The sequence below is a fragment of the Amblyomma mixtum genome, chromosome 5 (genome assembly GCF_055824585.1).
Source record: "Amblyomma mixtum isolate Tamu chromosome 5, ASM5582458v1, whole genome shotgun sequence".
NCBI lineage: Eukaryota > Metazoa > Arthropoda > Arachnida > Ixodida > Ixodidae > Amblyomma > Amblyomma mixtum.
The window spans coordinates 147826645-147840364 of record NC_143016.1 but is presented as its reverse complement, the minus strand read 5'-3'; the positions used below and the strand labels follow the sequence as shown (position 1 = coordinate 147840364).

At 45.2% G+C, this 13720-nt stretch overlaps 1 protein-coding gene across 5 annotated transcripts in view; it reads left to right on the top strand.

The window, feature by feature from the left end:
• LOC149344107 (ATP-dependent translocase ABCB1-like) overlaps window positions 1-13720 on the top strand; it is a 42961-nt gene that overhangs the window by 13420 nt on the left and 15821 nt on the right. Inside the window, exon 2 of one of the 5 annotated variants that reach the window (XM_089546151.1) lies at window positions 6569-6621. The exons of the other annotated variants lie outside the window; for them this stretch is intronic. The gene's annotated coding sequence lies outside the window, so the exon portion shown is untranslated. The remainder of the gene's footprint in view (window positions 1-6568; window positions 6622-13720) is intronic. 5 annotated transcript variants of the gene reach the window in all.

Sequence of the window (13720 nt, the reverse complement as noted above, 5' to 3'; positions counted from 1 at the left end):
GATAAAGGCTGCTTCATAGTGCTGGTTCTGCGAGAAGGCCGTGTTGCTCCTTCCTGACCGTGTGGTGGCGATAAAGGCTGCCTCATAGTGCTGGTTCTGCGAGAAGGCTGTGTTGCTCCTTCCTGACCATGTGGTGGCGATAAAGCCTGCCTCATAGTGCTGGTTCTGCGAGAAGGCTGTGTTGCTCCATCACGTTGATGGGCTTGGCCTTTCGCAGAATCGGCACGGACCGCTATCTCCAAGGTAGAGTGGTCTCTGGTACTTGGTAGAGAAGGCGTACCAGACAGTTTCGCTCCGGCGTCACTGTCGGCGACTTTACCCGGGCGGCCTTTCGTGACCGGAGATGCTTCCTCAGCGCCCAAAGATTTGCGACCTTTCGTCGTCCACCCCGAAGTGCGGCCATGTGGAATGCTCTCCTCCTCCTTTGGCGACAGTTCCTGCCTCTCGGCCTCTATATCCGGGATTTCCTCAGCGGGCGTTTCCTTCACCAACTTTCCTCCGTCTTGATTTGGTACTCTCGAGCGCTTTCTGCCGCGCGATTTGGAGGCCTTACGGGTCCGCAAGACAGATGCTTCAGCGGAGAGAGCGCCATCTCGCTTCTTACTCTTACCACCCCGGCTGTGTCTTCTTTTTCCGGCCTTTTGGCAGTCTGACACAAATTCAGGTTCACCCTTCTTAGACTTCTTGTGTCCGTGCCTTGGCGGCGAAGCGGCAACATGGCTGGGACCCGGTAGGTTCTGCTCGGGCTCGTTATTTTCCTCCTGTAAAAGGTTACCGTAATTAAAATGTTGTAAATGTCTTCAAGAGGAATAGACCTCATTCCACGTTCTGTCGTCCAGCTAGCTTCGTAATTGCAACAACAGTGAGTCTGAAAAAGGTGGACACTATGTAGTAAGGTTAAAAGACGGTATGGCACGTCCACAATTACACGGTCGTACAAATATGAGTGCTTCTAGTCCCGTTAAAACCTGCTCACACGAAGCTCTTGAGGACGGCGTCGAAACCACAAGACTAAAGCTGTCAGTTCCAACTGACTCCAAACTAAAGGGTAATACAATATCGAGCCTATTTTCAGTGGTTTTAACAGTAATATCTTTCTGTGATGACCTATCTCAATTCCAGTACAACACCAGGGTTACGACTGCAGCAGGTGGGCACACTCCAAAGGGTTGCATAAGATTATATGCACCTCACTGACTGGCGAATTTAAACATAAGGCCGCAAAGAGAGGGAAGCAAAGCCTCTTATAAACCACTAGGAGAGATATAGGAAATATAACTTTCTCTCGGGAAAATTACAACAAAATGAAAGAAGTGCCGGATAACAACTACTCCCTTATGATAGGATACTGATTGAAATGTATAATACATCAGCTCAGATTTTTCTCCCTAGCCGCAGTTTACTTTTGTATAAAAGTGCACCGAGCTTTGTGTCTCCGCCAGGGTAAAGGATGTGGGCTTAGGAAATCGGAGTAGTGAGGCCTGCGTGAGCTACGAGCCCCCCGTGCGGTACGGGCAAGCCGTGGGGTGTGAAAGTGGTCCAGTTGTCCACAGGGTGCAGAGCGTAATATGCCTCCGACTGCGCCTCATTCGGAATTCACCTTCATTGAACCTCAGACTCCATTGCTTTGCGGCTAGCACTGTTCGCGCTTATGGGTAGACGAAAGCGAGTGCCTATTTAGCGCTACCGAGGGCATGTGGCTGCCTGCAGCTTTGCAGCTAGCTGAAGACTTTGTCTGTAGTGTTCGCTGATTGCCATATGGCCCTGCCTAAAGATTTGAAACCCTTGCACTGCCTTTGAGAGCTTGACTGCAGCAAACAGATTTGAGTCGTATACATGCCTATAATAATGATGGGCATGAAGCATCGTATTATGTAATAGCTCCAGTAAATGCAGGAGACATCAAGTGCGATGAACAGGTGTAACCCATGTCATTCAGAAGAGCCGCACATATGTGCCCCTGTCTACGATGGTAGACGACGAGTGTCATAAGGAGTGCATCGGAGAGAATGCATGTCACGCGAGTTTGGAGACATTTAGGCTGCAATAAACGAGAATAGTGCCACCGCTACAGGAACCAGCTCAAAGAAGTGCTGAACTATATACAGGACAACCACGCTAGGCAATAGCGAGGAGTTTTAAGTTCTTTCAAATCAGAACTGTTTTAAAAGCGGACTGTAAAGCTAACGCCTACCACTGGGTCTTGTAATACCTGTTCCATGGAAGGAGCAGGTATCGAGTCCCAGTCAACGGTAGGGAACTTTTTATATATATCATTGTCCAGCCCCTCCAGATATCATCGTTAATTCCTTCGATAGTGGCGGAGCAAATCCATCTGGAGTGTCGTATTGCTGTCATGGCAGCGGTAAACAGACGGAAAAAACTGCACCCATGAGGCAGATTCAAACCACCGCCGGCGAAAACAGAGAACTTCCATTTCCGGCGCCTGAAACAGCTCGGTCATCAGCACTTTTCTTATTGCCAAATAAGGGAACAAGAGATAATCACATACAGAAGACATATTCGCACAGAAAGCATTATGCAATATTTAGAAAGGAATTAAATTGAATACGGCTCAAATGCTTTCATCCTTGAAAGTCTTTCTGCTTGAGATTGTATCCTCACACCTACAGGTTGCGTTGCGGATGGATTCTTCAAAACATGCCTTTAAAGCCCTAGCGTCCGCGTCAGTGTGTCCAGCTGTCGTTCTAGATGGTCAAATGCTATGAAGGCCCAGCAGCATTATTATAGTTGGAAGCATTCCGTCATCACCTTCCACTGGCTGAAACTTGATTCCACAGGCGTGTAAGTGGAAAGACTTTTTGAGTGTCCCTTGGAAACTGTCCCAGAAGAAACATCCCAACAGTCTAAAGAAAAGCGCTATAGCTTCGGGCTTTCGACAAATTAACCAGTGTGTTCCCCACGGTGCAAAAAACCCTTGTCCGCCCTATATGTGTGCTTCTAATGAATGTGCATGCGTTATTTAAAACAATAACTTTTTAATCCCGCCACCCTTTTTAGAACATTCTGATCTGGGCCTTGATTCCACAGAGACTTCTACATTGCGAATGGCAGAAAAGCATCACACACTTCCTTATACCTTAGAAAGAGGGCAGGTATATCCTCACAGAGTTTTTTCCGAGAGACGCTGCTAATGTACTGAAGAAAAACGGGCTTCAACGCAACGGAAGGTGAAATAGTTTTCTGAAAACGTCCACTATATACTTGTATTGTTAAGACAATCCAATTGGGCAAATAAAGGCCGAGCCTAGACTCACATGCAATTGGCAAGAAGCGGTATGAAACATCTCTGAAAAAAAATCTGCTGACAAATTGCCGCCGATACAGGTGAGCCAAACTCAGTCCACTACTGCTAAAAAAGATTTGTACTGCGCAGTTTCTCGTATATAGACACCCAAATGAATACTGCAAATATACGATGTAGTTTCTGCACGTTAACTCGCGAGTACTGAACGACCTGAAGCACATACCAAAGCTAGCTCAGTAGGAAAAGTTTGCACACCGTGGCACGTGCAAAATATACGCCAAGGCCGTTGAGGTTCTCTGTTTTGGCGCGCAACTGTCTGGTCTGTTCAATACAGTAAGCTTCACTGTCCCTATAGTATTGTAGTGGGACTCCCAAGTACTTAACTCGGCCACCGTCGCAGCCCCTCGCGCTGCACTGGTGTGCAGGAATTATTCATTTTTAAGAATGAATTCTCCATTAGACACGTGGCGCGCTGAAGTAGTTTAAACCGAACCTGACTCGAGTTTCGCGACTTGATAGTCTACCCCTCAATCCCTTCAACTCGCTCCAAAATGAGCAGCTGTTTGTCAAGCTGATATCCTAATACAACCGAGGGCTCTATGTTGCCGCTCGTTTAACATTGAGCCGGTTAATTGAGACTGCAGCTATGGACCGGATTCAAACTCCTGTGGTCTTCCATTCATCTTCCGAAAGCTCTGTACGGCTCGGAGTCACGATTGGAGCGGAACTCTAAAATTAGAAATCCGGTCGTAATTAGCGCTGTCAAGCACGTTTTTTCTCAATGATACCGTGCTTCTGAACAATCATGTATGACAAGTATTATCCTGCCGCGTATTTTGTTAAGCTTATTAACATACGCTTATTATAGGAAAACTAGGCCACAAATCGTTGTTCTCACCTTTAAATTTCTTTTTAATTTATTATAACAGGGCCGCCTGTCCTGTGATGCAGTGCAAATTGCACCCGTAGGTGGGAGTTTGCTACACCTAAACTACCTGCCTGTCAGACACTGAGGCGTTTTGTAGAGCACAGCAGCAGTGATAAGGTGTTAAGGAAGGGCTTTAACCATCCAGCCGAGAGTGGACATTGTGCTGTATGTGCGTGTTCATAGTTCCACGACGTAGGCGCACGGCCTACGCGCAAATCTTTTAGAAATGGATTACAATCATAAAGGCAAATTATGATGTCGCACCGACACCCAAAGGTGAAAACAGCCGGTGGCAATGAAGTTTATTGCCACATACTAAAAATATGACCGCTGGAATGAACCGTGTCACCATTAGCTTCCTAACTCAGTAGAGCTTGTACGGACTCTATGTGGATGTAGGCAGCGAAGTTCAATTCTGCTTGATCACTGAGCAAAAGAAAACGAACCTGATTAGCTCAAGCAGTTATCTTTTTTTACAGGAAATAAATGCTTTACACGCCAAGAGCTGATTTACGAGCCGAAATTTTGTTTAGTGATCAGCGAATGCTGCTGAAGCCTGACACGTACACCGCACATCGAATATGAGGCTCTCAGATGGGCTTACTTTCTTAGACATGTCCGCGAAGATGGGATGAGTTGGTAGCTGTGAAGTAGAGTCAAGGCGGCCAGGGACGCGGTTCCTTGTGAGGTGTCCGGCTCGGAATCTTCTTTCTCAGATGACCAGAGGCGCGCGACGCACGGGCAGTGAACGCGCTCTTGCATTTCTTCTTTTCCGCCTGCACAATTCTCCAGTTATAGCGGGAAGAAAAAACTTTACAATGTGAGTCAGATATTTCTGTGTTTTTTATCATTAGCTTATATATTTACCAATGCGGTTGCCTTCGACGGCTGCTTAATACAAAGAAACAAAAAAGTCGATATATCCTCTACTGCCAGGAAAATATGGCAGGTGATTTTTTGCTTTGCACGCATTAGTCAACCCTCAAAGCGTTTGGCGCCTCACAACGCTAAAACTCGCTCTGCATGATCAGTCTTGAAACAGCGCTCATCGAGTAAGACGAAGAACGTCATCCATTACTGCCTTCTTCTGGGAATGTTTTTTTTTTTTGGTTTCGCTGCGCCATAATATTTGCCCTAAATGTGTCCTTCCGGCAGTCTGTAGTACGGCGACGATGTGCTCAATGGACGTGCCCGCATTTTTAATTTTTATTTCTTCATTTTATTCGCCCTGAAGGCCCTTGTAAAGCTCTTACTTTGACGAGATATATAGATAAGAAAATATTCAAGAATGACGCATTACCATGAATGCGTTTTCCCACAAATATAAACAGGCTGTAAGAAACGTTGCAATCTACTAACGGGGACAGGAGGGCCCAGGACGACGAGCGAGCGCTCGCAAAAAGCGTACTGCTGGCAGGGATATGTTTTTGGTGATCTAACAATCCTGAAAAAGCCGGTGTGTCTCGTCTCGACTTTTGACGTTCTACCTTTGACCCTTGACCTCTGACACCTAAGCCTTCAGATGACATGACTTGGATACGGTGTCGGTGTTGCAAGGGGAATGTCATGTGGTCCGAAAGTTTAAAATAAATTTGCCTTGGAGGACAATGTAAGGCATGGTCTAGACAAGAGTCGAGCGAATCTGAAGGACAAGTTAAGGCAATGCTTAGGGAATAGTCACGGTAATTCGAAACCAAGTGCTTTCGCACGTAATACTCGGTTTAATGGCGATGACTACGATTTATTTTTATCGCCATGCCAATTCCTGCTAGAAGCAACGGTCCTCCGAGAATGTTCCCGAAACGATGTTCGAATCCTTCGGCTTGAAACGCCAAGCAACGCTCCGGCAGCCTTCAACAAAGAGCAGCTCGTAAAGTCCAATAGGAAATGTAGCTTGCCTACGCCTTATCAAAGTGACGGCATATGTTGCGAACCGCGGCAGCTTTTGAACTCAATGTGTGGGTTGTGCCTCGCACAGAGCGCATGACAAGCAAAGCGGGCGCGTAGAGACCCTAAGCACCACTTGGCGCGCGAAATAGACGCGCGATTCTTTGACCGCCAGGAGACTGATGACACAGTGATGCATTTGAGCCAGCGGCGGTGCGTCCTGGAGATTCCGTCCCCGATGGTACATGTAACTGAGAGCAGGGTCTGATGTGGCAAGGGTGTTAGGATAGGTAGCGCGAACTTGCCAAACATCTCATCTTGATTTGATTTAAACGACACCTTGACAGGCGACATACTGTACTTCCCTTTCGTACCTTCTGTACCTTCTCTACTATATTTTCTCTCCAGCAAACACCTTCAGGTCTTGCTTTTGAAAATGAGTTTACTGAATTGAATTCCCATTATTTTATTTTACTCCCATTCAGGACTGCGCAGCCTCTGGGTTCCCGCCTCCCCGAGCGCGGATTGTTCTTCATTGGTGAGGCCGTTCTACGTTGGGGGGTTTTTGGCCAAGGCTTAGGTTAAGGTTAGGTTAATGTGAACCTGAGGGGGTGTTTGGCTGTGAGATGTCTTTGACCTCCCCAGGTGGAGGGTCGGTAGCTTGGTTCGCCAGCTTGCCAGCCCAAAGCCTGCCGCTTGAGTGCTTCCAGAAAAATGGCATTGAGGCAATTCCTGTGGCTCTCGTCCCAATCGGTGAGGGGGCGATCAAAATGAAAACACCCAAAGTTATTCAACAGGAACTACGATCATTGACAGCCAACTATCTTCAGATCTCTGAAGTGCGCCCATTTGGTCGTAGAGGCATTGTCTGCAAATTCTCCGATATCACTTGTGTTGCTGACTTGCTGCAGTGCAAACTTTTCAGCTCACTACCGGTAAAAGCATTCATTCCCGAGCAACTTGCATGCGTCAAGGGCATTGTACGCGGTGTGGACCCAGCATCGTCCCCGCAAGAAATTCTAGGAGAATTTCAGGATGCAGGTGTTGGAGTCCTTTCGGCATATCGGTGCAGTAGAGAAGTAAACGGCTCGCATGTTGCTACTGAATTGGTAATAACAACTTTTGCTGGCTCTTCCTGCCCTACTGAACTAAAAATCTGGTCTATTGTATACCATGTAGACACTCTGCAACCGCGCCCACTTCAATGCACCAACTGTTGGCGGTTCGGGCATAGCGGCAAAGCATGCAAGTCAGAGACCCTCTGCCGTTTGTGTGGCGAAGGTCATGCTGCGCATAACTGCACCTCAGAGCAGCCTCATTGTTGCCTCTGCAGCAATAACCACCCAGCAGATGATGCCGACTGCGCAAAACGCAGTGAGGAGCGCAGCTTGTTGGACATTATCAAAGAGAAGCGGTGCTCAAGAGCCGATGCTTACGCTCTTCTTAACAGGAAGAAGGATTCATACGCTAGTCGTGTGCGCGCTTCTGTTGGGGATATTGAGTCTAACTTGACTGCCTCCATTGTCTCCACTGTAGAAAAAGCCCTTAACAATGTTGTTGAGCGTATGCTAAACACATTTTCTGAGGCGTTGGCCCAGTTTATTGCAGTTCAATCTGTGTCACCATCTCCATCCGTTCTGGCAGCGAAGCCTGCGTCTGTTTCAGCTTGTGCCGCTACTGCTAGCAGTTCAGCATCACCTCCTGATGCTTCCCAGGTCCCAACTAACATCTCTCTTCCTAGCAATGCATGTTGTACCGATATCTGCCCAACAGATGTTGAAATGTCGTGTCCTACGCAGAAGCGTCGTGCTTCCTCGTCACCATCTAAATCTAGTTCTCATCAGATGAAAGCTAGAAAAGGACCACCACAACTTCTTCCCAATGTTGATATCCTCAAAGAGGCGGTGTCTGCCTCTTCAATTCGTCAGTAATCATGGCAGGTATCAAAGTGTTACAATGGAATTGCCGCTCCGCATTCTCTTCTCTTCCAGATCTAGAACTACTTATTCGGAAACACAACCCTGATATTGTGCTTTTACAAGAAACGTGGTTATCACCTTATAAGTCATTTTCAATGAAAAACTTTCGAATTTTCAGATTAGATCGAAATGCTGGTAGGGGAGGCGGATTGTTAATCATGCTTTCTAAACACATATATCATCAGGCATCTATCTCTAAGAAAATTCTTCTCCCTGACGGTGAGCTTTTAACGCTCAAAATTTCATTTCCGCAGTGTGCAGATATTACAATTGCTAATACCTACTTTCCTTTAGGTGTACAGAAGACAGACTGCTTAGACAGCTTGGTGGCTGGCGCAAGCAGCGTAGTTATTGCGGGAGATTATAATTCCCACCACAGTGAATGGGGAAGTCGCACTGATTCCTGCGGCGAGCTTCTCTGGTCGTGGCTGTCTGCAAATGCTGTACGCTGCTGTAATTCAAGAGATATAACATTTATGCGAGGTGGTGCTCGCTCAGCCATTGACTTAACATTATCAGCAGGTAGGCTTGAGGTGACTGATTGGTTGACAAAAGACTCGGGTACATCTAGTGACCACTTTCCTATAACTTTCACAATCCGGTTATCTCCGCACAAAAATAGCTGTGTAAACCATAAATTTGTCAACCACAACATTTATAAAAGTTTGATGACCGCCTCACTTGCCTCTATAGTCAGTACTAGCCGGGATGACAGAGCTCAGCAGGCGGTTTCATTTTTAAAAAGTGCAGTAGACCATGCAATATTCACTGTGCCCGCAGCAGTCTCTAATAAACAGCCGTCTCCCTGGTGGACACAAGAATGTAAGAAGGCCTATCGTTGCAGAAAAGCGGCCTGGAAGAGGCTATCCTGCAACCAGAGTCCAGTAAATTGGTTAAATTACAAATTTTTCTCTGCATCTTTCAAAATAACAATTGCAAAAGCCAAGGAGGACTATAACCAAAATTTGAACACTTATCTTTCAAACCCTCGTAATCGGAAGGCCCTGCATAGATTTATGGAACGTAACAAGAGTCTCCAGTCCCTCACCTTACTTCTTCAACAGTGTTATCACCCCAACAGGCTCAGGAAACCCTGGATAGTATTGCTCAGGGACTAGCGGTACGTTTCCAGACTCAAAGAAATGTCCTTCTGCGCGCAATCACACCCTCTTCAGATTATACCGAGGTTGATGCGTCAGAGCTCCTCTCAGTCCTGGCAATGATGCACACTGCAGCTCCCGGACAAGATGGTGTCACTGTTGGTATGATTAAAATTTTAGCCCAGGATTTCACAAGCAACCTCTTAGATATTGTCAATACCTTTTTTTTTATTGGATACCTCAAAGGCCCCTGGTATGGGGCATTACATGAGGGATGGGCATGACAGTTAAACAATAATGGTCTTGATGGCGTTCTTAAAATGGATGGCTTTGATGTGATGCACGGCGTCCTGTGGCAGATCACTCCAGTCCCGGGATGACGTGACGAAAAAAGATCGAGAATGAGCGGTAGTTCTTGCGGTGGGGGCGTAGACGGCCTTATGGTGGTTAATACGGCTTGAGAGGCGATAAGCAGGTGATATGACTGATTCTCCTAAAGATGAATGATAAGACATATGAAAGAGGCACAATCGAGAAATTTTTCGTCGCGTTTCAAGGCTGGGTAAGTTAGCTTTAGTTTTTAAGGCAGACACACTAGTGTAGTACGAATAGTCAGAATAAATGAAACGGATAGCTCGATTTGGTATTTTTTCTAAGGTTAAAGAGAGGTTAGACTGGTGAGGATCCCATATTGCCGAAGCATATTCTAGTTTAGGACGGACAAAAGTTATGTATGCTAATGATTTGATGGATGGGGTGGCAAAACGTAGATTGCGCCGTATGAAACCAAGGGTACGATTAGCTTCGTTAGCGATGTTCGTGATATGAGATGACCATGTTAGGTTTTGCGTTACAGTAATACCCAGGTACTTACAGGAAGAGACGGACGATACTTCTGAACCGAAAAGAGTGTATTTAGAAGGAGTATGCATCTGCCGACGATGGAATGAGATTAAACATGTTTTGGAAATATTGAGAGACATTAACCAGCGTTCGCACCAAGTTTGGATTCGGTTAAGATCTTGTTGAAGAATTCCAGCGTCAGTACCGTTAGTGATTGGGCGGTAAATTACACAATCGTCCGCAAATAAACGGATGGTAGAGGAAATACTGGAAGGAAGATCGTTAATATATATGAGGAAAAGCAAAGGTCCTAGGACTGTACCTTGGGGAACACCTGAAATGACCGGGTTACGTGGAGAAGAATGATTGTTAGCATAGACAAATTGCTCTCTGTTAGTCAAAAAGTTAGAAAGCCATTCTAATACTAACGAATTAAGATTTAGACACGATAACTTTAGTAGCAGTCTTTTATGCGGTACTTTATCGAAAGCTTTTTCGAAATCAAGGAAGAGAGTGTCAGTAGGAACGTTTAAATCAAGGTTGGAGCTTAGGTCATTAATAAAGAGAGCCAATTGGGAGTCACATGAACGTCCTTTCAAAAAGCCATGCTGATTAGTATGAAAGAATTTTACGGAGACAAGGAATTTGACTATGTGCGAATAAATAATATGTTCCATTAGTTTCGAACAGACGCTTGTGAGGGAAATGGGGCGGTAATTTTTGCATGAAACAGGTGAGCCCTTTTTGGGGACTGGAATGATCTTACCAACTTTCCAATCTTGTGGAAGGACACCTGTTGATATGGACTGCTGAAAGAGGTGGCACAATATTACACTTACAGTGTTTTTAGCATTTTTTAGGATTTTAGAATTTATGCCGTCAACACCAGATGAAGAAGTAAGTTTCAATGATTCAATAAGTTTCATGATTCCATTAGCATCAATTGTAATCTGTGGCATAGCTGGGTGGCCGAGAGCTGCGAAATCCGGTAAGTCACCGTCAGGTTCTTTAGTAAAAACTGAAGAAAAAAAGTTATAAAGAGCGTGGCTAGATTCGTGTTCCGGGATAAGATTGTTGTCGTCGTCATGTAATGTTAGAGGCTTCGAATGTGATGGGTTTATAGTTTTCCAGAAATTGCGGGGGTTGGTGTGCAACATGGAAGGTAGAACAGACGAGAAAAATGTACGTTTAGTTTTGCCTGTTAAAGATAAGTATGTTTTTTCTGCAGAATAATATCTTTCCCGTGCAGATGCGGTGTCAAAGCGTTTTGCGGATCGAAAAAGTCTTTTCTTTTTGTTTCTGAGGCGTTTCAGCTCTTTGTTGAACCATAGTGACGATGGTTTTTCGGTGATGGTGATAGTAGGGACATGTTTATCTATAAGCTGATGCATTTTGTTTCTGAAAAGGGACCAGTTATCTTCGATTGATCGTGCTAAAAAATCTCGGAGAAACCACATGCAGAAATCAGCTAGTTCAGAATTAATGGCTGCATAGTTGCCTTTGTCATAGAGGGTTAATGTTTTTTGTATTTTTTTTTGTGTGTGACAACTGGCAGGAGTACGTGGATTGAATTACGGAATGATCACTGAGTCCTGGTAAATTAAGAAGCGGCGGGATGTTATCAGGGTGAGAAGTTAATACGAGGTCGAGTATGTTGGAGGAACGATTGCTTTGTCTTGTCGGGTTTGATACGAGCTGCGACAGATCAAAGGTTAGACACGTGTTGACAAAATCGCTTTCGATGTTATCTTTACATGTAGTGGTGGAAAGGTCGGACCAGTTTATTGCAGGAAGGTTAAAGTCGCCGAAAAGAACAATGGGAGTATGTTGGTGAGCCGCTGTTATCGCGCGAAGTGTTTCGTGAAAATTAGCAACAAAAGAATCGGTTAAATCAGGTGGACGATAGCAAACTCCGATGATTACGGGAGGAAATGAAGCGTGGCACTGAATGAACAATATTTCTAGAGGGGATGAAGTTTTAATTTCAGAACAACGAAGCGAATCATGGGTTCCTATTAGTACGCCTCCTCCCCGTCTATTAGTTCTGTCGCGACGGAAAATGGTGCAGTTGGGAAAAACGGAAAGTATTTCAGAGTCATGTATGGCTGATGTTAACCAAGTTTCAGTGAGTATCAATATGTTGCTGTCTATTGTGCGCGTAAGGCTTTCAAGGGCGTCAAGTTTGGGCAGGAGGCTTCGGATATTAGTGTAAAGGAAGGACAAGGAGCAGAGCTTCGGAGTGACGGGAGGTTTATGCAGTAGCTATGGCGTGCGGTCGGGGGAGGGTGAGCGGACGGAGGAGGGCGGGGGGTGGAGGGTGACTACTTTCTGTGAGGAATGGTCGAAAATATAGACAGTGTTATCAATAATCAGTTTATTATGGCGGAGTTTGTATGTCTGTGGTTGGAGTTTCGCAAATTGCAGTAACTGTTTCCTGACAAAGAGGGTAGGTTTTGAGTAGTCTTCCGAGATTCTGTAGTTACTGTTTTTTAGTTTCTTAGCGCAAGAAAGAACTTTCTCTCTAGTTTTGAAGTGAGCGAATTTGACGATGATAGGTCGTTTCTTGTCGCTTTGAAACTTTCCAAGCCTGTGCGCTCTTTCAACATCCATGGGGCAGATTGTGACGTCGAGATTATCCCTACATAACTCCGTAACCAACTTTTCAGACTCGGCCCATGTTTCAATGTCAGTGTCTGACAAGCCGAAAAATAATAAATTGTTTCTGCGGGATCTATCTTCAAAATCAGCCACTTTGGAAGACAGATTTGCAACTTCAACTGAATTTTGCTCCGCAAGCGCTCGCACATCGCTAATATCTTCCCGAATCGCGGCAAAGGATGAACAATCTTCTTCTATTTTGACGAGCCTTGTTTTAATTTCTTCGAATTGAAAAATGCATGGATTCCAAGCATTTGGAAGATAGCGAAAATTATTTTATTGAGGAAAGATGCAGGTAAAGGGCACGTTTTAGATAATATTCGGCCAATTGCGCTAAGTTCAAATTTAGTCAAATTAATTGAAAGGGTAGTGCACAGCCGTCTCACAAAACATGTTCAGGATGTTAATGGCCTTAGCCCAGCACAGATTGGTTTTCGTCGCGGATGCTCTATATGGACCGCGCATGTGGATCTAGAGAGTAGAATCCGGCTCTCGATACGCAGAAGAGAAGTTTCAGCTTTGGTGACTCTTGATGTAGCAAAGGCCTATGATAGTGTAGAGCATACTATTTTACTTGACAGACTTGCGCAGTTACATCCTGCAACCTACATTTATGCATGGATATCTGAATTTCTAAAGGACAGATACTTTTACTGCGCAGAGGGTACCCTATGTCCTAATACTTACCATCAATCAAGAGGAGTGCCGCAAGGTTCGGTACTATCACCGCTGCTTTTTAATATTTTGGTCAGTGGCATCCCCATCCGTCCTGATATAACAGTTTTTGTGTATGCAGATGACATAACTTTTTTCGCCTCGGCCACGGATATCCATTCGCTTTACCAGATTCTGCACGAATATTTGGATGCTCTTGGAGTTTGGTTGCACCGTATTAATTTATCCCTGAATGTTAACAAATGTGGCACACTGGTATTTCCTCCAGACACGCCTTTGTGCATTTCATTAGCCCATCACTCTAATCTGATTCCACAATTGGAATCTGTTGCATATCTAGGTGTTACCATTCAACCTTAGGTTGGAGCCTTCATATCAAGAA